An 8,301-nucleotide genomic window follows, 5' to 3' on the forward strand; every position below is an offset into this window, starting at 1 on the left:
TGAGCTGCTCTGAACTGCTAATAATATATCAGCTTCAAAGGTTAGGAGTCTTTTTTTCTTCCCAGCTGCTTTATTCAATACCAAATTCATCACATAATTTACATTTTCTGAATAAATAAAATAATTCCATTTCTGTATGTTTAAATTATGCTTTGTAATTGAATGCCTTGCTGATGATATAATCACAATAGTATAAATGTACTTTAATAAATTGTCATTGATTTTTATTTCTAGAAAAGTACATATAATTATGTATTTCCATATGTATACTAAGATTCAATAACTATTGACAGAATGAATACTGCCCAACAGAAAATTAATATCTAGATAGAATACACTATCTCCCACCTTGGTAATTTTGGGTCCTACATTAAAAACTATAGGAATTAACTATCAAAATTTATGTGAGGTGTCACATTATTATAATTGTTATCATTTTGGTAATCATTTAAACACAGTATAAAAGCATTCCGATTACTGAGGGAAACTAAAAGAATATTGTTCTTGCTTGTATGCAGATATAAAATAAGAGAAGCTATTTCTAGGTGAAGGGCATTTCTAAGACAATGGTTATCTTTAGGGACTTTCTCCATTGAGAAAGCATCCAGATCCTGTCATGTCATCCTGGAAGGTTATGAAAGTCAAGTGATATATCACTAATATTTTGCAGAAATTGTGTTCCCACAGGAATTTTGTGTGAGAATCATTTAAGAATTCTCAAATAAATAGGTTACATTAACACTATCATTTCATATAAAACTAAAGTTCTCAGACATAACCTTTATTTGATGTTACTGAATTGAAACCAGGAATGCTACAATATACACATTTTGTTTCTCCCTATCATACTTTACTGGCAACCTGGACAACAGTTCGATTCTCATTCTGGTTCTTTTTTGAAGCAAAATCCCCTAATGTGTTTCCTGTGGGGCTATTTAACAAAAGGGAGATCACAACAAAATAAATTAGAGAAATAATGGACTGGAACAAGCAAAATTTAAATATTAAGACACAGTACTCTTCCTCAGCTCCATACAATTTAAGCATACCTGTAAGCATCTCAGATGAATGCTCACAGGACAAATACACATTTAACAATAAGAATATGAATTCAAAAGCAAACATGCTATATCAATTGCATTTGTCTTGTTTTGTGGGATTGGGAGAGGATATTGTCTTACATTTGATGTGATACTCTACCATATACTGACACATTTTAAAATCCTTAATCAGAACACTAACATCCTTCATTCACTAACATTGCCTGTTCAAATTCAATCATCAAATTAAATGATCATGTTTAGATATGAAAAGATGAAACCTCAGACTGGCAGTGATTCCAGTAACTTCAGGTTACATTTGCAATTTCGCACTCCACCTTTATGATCTACCATCATGATTAGATGATTGGAATTTTAGTTTCTATCAAAATAAAACTTCCTCTGGGAATTATATGATAGCTCAATTTCTCATTACTTTCTTTTTTGGTTGCCCCCCCCCCAGTCAACTTTGATAGTCATCAGACTTTGATTTTAATCTTTGCCTACTTGACATTTGTAAATCAATGAATATTCTTACATGCTCTACTAGTTTTCCTTTGAGGGCTTCCTTTACTCCTTGCTTCCTTCCTTCCTACCTCTTTCTTTCTCCCTTTTTCTCCCTCCCTCCATTTCCCTTTTTCCTTCCTTCTTTCCTCCCTTCCTTGTTTCTTTCCTGTTCTATATCTTGTCCTAAATTGATACAGCTATTAGTCCATAATATTTTCTATCACAAACCAATACAGTGTACGCCACAGGTTGCACTGTTATGGGCCATCTCTAGAACCAAAGGCTTTGAACTCTTAGGTCAGTTAGCACTCCATTTAGTTTATTCCATTTAGCTTAGATGTATCATGAATGTCAACATCAGAGAGCGTAGTGAGAACTGGATAAGACAATGACCACAATGCAAAAATAACTCATATGTATAAATAGTACAGCCCATTTTAAAAGTTAATATTAATTACATTCTAAATTCTGCATGTGCAACTTAAGAATATATTTTATGGACAAAGTCCCACAAGAATAAGGAAACTCTGAACCAGGAGTCATGGAAGCAAAACCCAAGCTCTACTACTTTCTTTTTTTAATTCAATATATTTTTATTTACATTTCAAATGATTTCCCCTTTCATGGTTCCCCACTCCACAAAAGTCCCATAAGTCCTCTTCCCTCTCCCTTTTCCCCCATCCACCCCTTCTCACTTCCCTGTTCTGGTATTCCCCTACACTGCTTCACTGAGCCTTTCTAGAACCAGGGGCCACTCCTCCATTCTTCTTGGACATCATTTGATATGTGGATTATGTCTTGGGTATTCCATGTTTCTAGGTTAATATCCGCTTATCAGTGAGTGCATACCATGATTGATCTTTTGAGACTGGGTTACCTCACTTAGTATGATGTTCTCCAGCTCCATCCATTTGTCTAAGAATTTCATGAATTCATTGTTTGTAATGGCTGAGTAGTATTTCATTGTGTATATATACCACATTTTTTGTATCCATTCCTCCTTTGAGGGACATCTGGGTTCTTTCCAGCTTCTGGCTATTATAAATAGGGCTGCTATGAACATAGTGGAATATGTATCCTTATTACATCTAACAGAGGGCTAATATCCAATATATACAAAGAACTTAAGAAGTTCGACTATAGAGAAACAAATAACCCTATTAAAAATGGGGTACAGAGCTAAACAAATAACTTTCACCTGAAGAACTTCGGATGGCTGAGAAGCATCTTAATAAATGTTCAATATCATTAGTCATTAGGGAAATGCAAATCAAAACAATCCTGAGATTTCACCTCGCACCTGTCAGAATGGCTAAGATTAAAAACTCAGGAAACAGCAGGTGTTGGCGTGGATGTGGAGAAAGAGGAACGCTCCTCCACTGCTGGTGGGGTTGCAAATTGGTACAACCACTCTGTAAATCAGTCTGGAGGTTCCTCCGAAAACTGGGCATGTCACTTCTGGAGGACCCTGCTATACCACTTCTGGGCATATACCCAGAGGATTCCCCAGATCTACTACTTTAAAGGCAGGGCAAGTATGGAGTCGATCCTCTGGCTGCTGGCTGCGGCTGGAGTGGACAAGAGAGCAAAATGAGAAGTTGCAAAAGGATGGATGAATGCCTGCTTTTTGTTCAAGTACTTTTTCTTGAAATAGATGGAATGCTGCTGACACAGACCAGGGCCATCCTCAGCTACCTCACTACCAAGCCCAACTTGTATGGAAGGACCTGATGAAAGACTCAGGATTGACATGTATGTGGATGGCACCCATGACCTGATGATGATGATTGCAGCAGCTCCATTTAAACCCCTCAGGAAAAAGAGGGGAGCTATATTTTAATAGGGATGAAAGCTAAGAACCAGTTACTTCCCAGTGTGTGAAAAGATTTTAAAAGACCACCGAGAGGCTTCTCTTGTTGGCAACCAACTCAGCTGGGCAGACATACAGCTGTTAGAAGCCATTTTGATGGTAGAAGAACTCAATGTTCCTGTGCTGACTGACTTCCCTTTGCTGCGGGTGCTTAAGACAAGACTCGGCAACATTCCTGCAATTAAGAAGTTCCTGCAGCTCTGAAGTCAACGGAAGCCTTCTCCAGAAGGCTACTAGGTTCAGGACCATCCTGAAGTTCTAGTTGCAGCATGCTTTAAGGTGACTACTGTAAGGTTCCAATAGCAGTGTCACCATAGGCCAGCTGAAGAGCATTCCAGAAGCAAGGTATAGATCCCAAGAGTAATGGTCTTCCAACAACAAAACCACTCTCTCCACAATGACAAATGCCAATCAAATACAGTGAAAAAATCTTTCTCTCTGTCTCTCTCTCTCTCTTTTTCACTCTCTCTCTCTATAAATACATACATACATACATATATATATGTGTGTGTGTGTATGTATATATATGTATGTACACACACATATATATATATATATATATATAATGGAATATGTGTCTTAGCTATGTGTAACTTTAGAAAGTAGGTTTTTTATACTTATTTCTTCAGTTCTCAAAAATATAAATATATATTAAAACATTAAAAATTAATTAGAATTATAAACTAATATTATTTGCTCCTCACATTCAAGTGTAAGACTATATAAATTATATACATAATGCAAATTTAAAAATTAAATATGGTTAATAAAAGTATGAAAAATGTACCCTCGGCTAAATTTTTGATTACCATAAATAAGTAACTTAGTAGTATTATTTGACCTTGGCCATATGAATCACTTTTTATGTATTCTAAAGTTCTAAAGCTTTACCTATAGATTTTATATGTTTCCTGGAAATGTTTAATTTTATTTCTGCGTCTTAACCTTGGCTCTATTATGCATGTAATCTATGCTTATGTTCATCTCTCCAAACTACATATATAAAACCTTTATATAAAAATAAACTCATATGTTTTTATTATGACTAACTTAAGGATAAAGTTACAGTGAGGAAAGGACATTGTGTCTGTGAAGAATTTTTCTAAACTTTATATTTTTTCTATATTCATATTCATGTGGAGATAGCAATAAATTAATTAAATATATAAACAAATTCCAACAAACCAACATCATGGCATATAGACTTACAGGATTAAATAAACAAAAATTATTGTGACCGGACACCACACTGAGTGTCCCACATCAACCAGAGCCATCTCTTCAGCAGCCTTGCTGAACATCTTTGTAGGTAAATGTGCTGCCTGCTTTTATGATGCAATCTGTTTTAAAGAAGATTTGATAGAGCAGAAATGGAGTGAAACTGCAAGCTTAGATTTTGTTAACTGCTTCCTCAACTACACTGTTTTCTTTATCAAGTTACAGGGCACAGAGAATATAGCATTTAACAAAATAACACAAAATCAAATGCAAAGAATTTGAATTGAGATGTAAAATAATGCCAATGTATTTACCCCTCAGTATTTTGAATCATTCCCCATTTGTTAGACAGCTTGTGAAGCTCTAAGAAATATAAAGATAAACCAGGAACCCACCTTAGTTGATAGTCTCACTGTTATAGGCAGTTTCTGTGGATGACTGGGTAACACAGTGAACATCATGACTTCTCCACACATGCTAATTTGTTCCTTTTCTCATTGTCATGACAAAATGACTAACAAGAAAAATGGAGGGAAGGAAGAATATATTTTGATTGATGGTGTCTGAACGACTGTGGTTAATCATGGTATGGAATACTTGGTGGAACAGTTCTGAAATAAAGGAAGAGTATAACTGTGGTATCTTCCACCCTGATAACTCTTAGGAAGGAACTAGTGGGCACAATTAGTAACCGGGCCATTATCCTCCAAAGAGTTTGCCCCACTTTTAAAAAATTTCCTAACCTCTTAGCACAGTACCATCAGCTGGAGGGCAAGGGTTCAGATATGTGACTTGATGGTGGTCATTTCATATTCAAAACATAACCCACGAGTGAAAAAAAACCATGAAAAAAATAGATAATTTTCTTTTCTTCTGTATAATTATAGAGAAATTGAAAATTAAAATTCAAAAGTCACTTTACATGAACATATCATGGCATTTAAGTTGACCTTAGTAACAAATACTATCTTTAGATTCAGCAAAGTATATCATTTTTATGACTGAAGTAAAAACAAACAAACAAAAAAACAAAAAAAATCATTAAGGGGGTGGGCAACACAGGATGAAGCTAGTTAATACTGCACAGTGGATAGGGAAGAGGACCTATCCATTACAGGCACATGAGACCACTCTAGTGAGTGTCTGTTCTCATCATAGACTGCTAGGGAAGGAAGACTGAGAATCCAGTGATGATGTTAGCACCTAGGGATTTATGTTTTAATCGGGGGTACCACTAATTGATTTCAGGAGGTTCTGGTTGACTTTGTTTTTTGTCTGTTTAAGATTTTTTTTAAGGACATCAAATTGGCAGGACTATATGAATAGAAGGCATTCTGAGGGGACAGAGTTAGGAAGTACAAGTAACTGAAATACTTTGATACCTTCCTGGTATGTATGCATGCATGGAATTCTCAAAGAATTGATAGAATATTGTAGTAAAAGAATTGAGACCATTTGTTTAGCTATGTTGACAGCAGCTTTATTTATCATAGTGAGAAAATGCAAACAACTTCAACTGAAGAATGGATAGAGAATATGGTACGTCTACACAATGAAATAGTATTCAGCCATTAAAAACAAAGACATCATGCATTTTACAGGCAAATAGATGAAACTTAAAGATGTCATCCTGAGTGAGGTATCCCAGATTTAAAAGGACAGGCATGGTATGTACTCACTTATAACTGGATATTAGCTATAAAGAATACCCACACACATAGAAAATCCACACTATACTGGACAGACCCAAAGAAGCTAAATAAGAGGAAGGCCAAAGCAAAAATACTTGAATCTCACTTAGAAGGGGGATATATAATAGTTATAGGAGGCTGATGGAGGGAGGGTCGTGGTTTGGAGGAGGGACAGGGAAGCAAATGGGGTTGGGTGAGGGAAGAGACAAGAGAGAGCCAGAGGGCCAGGAAAATGAACAGAAATCTGCAGCTGGTGTGCATGGAACCTGGGGGGATCTTGAGGATATTACAGAAACCTGGAAAGTGGGAGGATCCCCAGAAATCAATAGGGGTGAGCTTAGCTGAGACTCACAGCAATGTGGATATAGAATCTGTAAAGTTCACCTCCTAAAACCATGTAGGAAGCCCAAAGGAACGATAGGGACACCAACCTACTCACAAAACTTTCCACCCAAGAACACCAATAGCTCATGCTCTAAGATCAAGAATTGACAAATGGGATCTCAAAAAACTGCAGAGTTTCTGTAAGGCAAAGGACATTGTCAAAAGTATAAAACGGCAACTAACAAGTTGGGAAAAGATCTTTACCAACAATACATCTGACAGAGGGCTTATATCCAAGATATAAAAAGAACTCAAGAAGGTAGTCTCCAGAGAGCAAATATCCCCCTAGATCTAAACAAAGAATTTTCACCTGAAGAAATTCGGATGGCCGAGAGATACCTTATGAAGTGCTCAACATCATTAGTCATTAGGGAAATGCAGATCAAAACAACCCTGAGATTTCACCTTACACCAGTCAGAATGGCTAAGGCCAAAAACTCAGGAGACAGCAGGTGTTGGCAAGGATGTGGAGAAAGAGGAACACTCCTCCACTGCTGGTGGGGCTGTAAGATGGTACAACCCACTTTGGAAATCAGTCTGGCGGTTCCTCAGAAAACTGGACATGACACTTCCAGAGGACCCTGCTATACCTCTCCTGGGCATATACCTCAAGGATTCCCCAGCATCCAATAAAGACACATGCTCCATTATGTTCATAGCAGCCTTATTTATAATAGCCAGAAGCTGGAAAGAACCCAGATGTCCCTCAAAGGAGGAATGGATACAGAAAATGTGATATATTTACACAATGGAATACTACTCAGCAATTAGAAACAATGAATTCACAAAATTTTTAGGCAAATGGTTTGATCTGGAAAATATCATCCTAAGTGAGGTAACCCATTCACAAAAGAATACACATGGAATGCAGTCTCTGATAAGTGGATATTAATTAGCCCAGAAGCTCTGAATACCCAAGGCACAAATCGCATAACAAATGACTCCCATGAAGAAGTATGGAGAGGGTCCTGATCCTGGAAAGGATCGATCTAGCATTGGAAGGGAATATAAGGACAGAGAAAAAGGAGGGAGGTGATTGGAGAAGGGATGGAGAGAAGAAGGTTTATGGGACATATGGGGAGAGGGGATCCGGGAAATGGGAAATCATTTGGAATGTAAACAAAGAATATAGAAAATAAAAATATTTAAAAAAATGGGGTATAGAGCTAAACAAAGAATTTTCACCTGAGGAATATCAAATGGCTGAGAAGCACCTAAAGAAATGTTCAACATCCTTAGTCATTAGGGAAATGCAAATCAAAACAACCCTGAGATTTCACCACACACCAGTTAGAATGACTAAGGTCAAAAAGTCAGGAGAAAACTAGTGCTGGCAAGAATGTGGAGAAAGAGGAACACTCTTCCACTGCTGGTGGGGTTGCAAGCTGGTACTACCACTCTGGAAGTCAGTCTGACGGTTCCTCAGAAAACTGGGAATGATACTTCCAGAGGACCCTGCTATACCACTCCTGGGCATATACTCAGAGGATTCTCCAGCATGTAATAAGGACACATGCTCCACTATGTTCATAACATCCCTATTTATAATAACCAGAAGCTGGAAAGAACCCTGATGTCCCTCAATGGAGGA

At 37.1% G+C, this 8,301-nt stretch overlaps 1 pseudogene; it reads left to right on the forward strand.

Annotated features, from left to right (window-relative positions):
* The first annotated feature begins 976 nt into the window (after nt 1-976).
* LOC127668466 (glutathione S-transferase alpha-4-like) lies at nt 977-3,654 on the forward strand (annotated as a pseudogene).
* Nucleotides 3,655-8,301: the final 4,647 nt, after the last annotated feature.

The sequence above is a fragment of the Apodemus sylvaticus genome, chromosome 18 (genome assembly GCF_947179515.1).
Source record: "Apodemus sylvaticus chromosome 18, mApoSyl1.1, whole genome shotgun sequence".
Classification (NCBI taxonomy): domain Eukaryota; kingdom Metazoa; phylum Chordata; class Mammalia; order Rodentia; family Muridae; genus Apodemus; species Apodemus sylvaticus.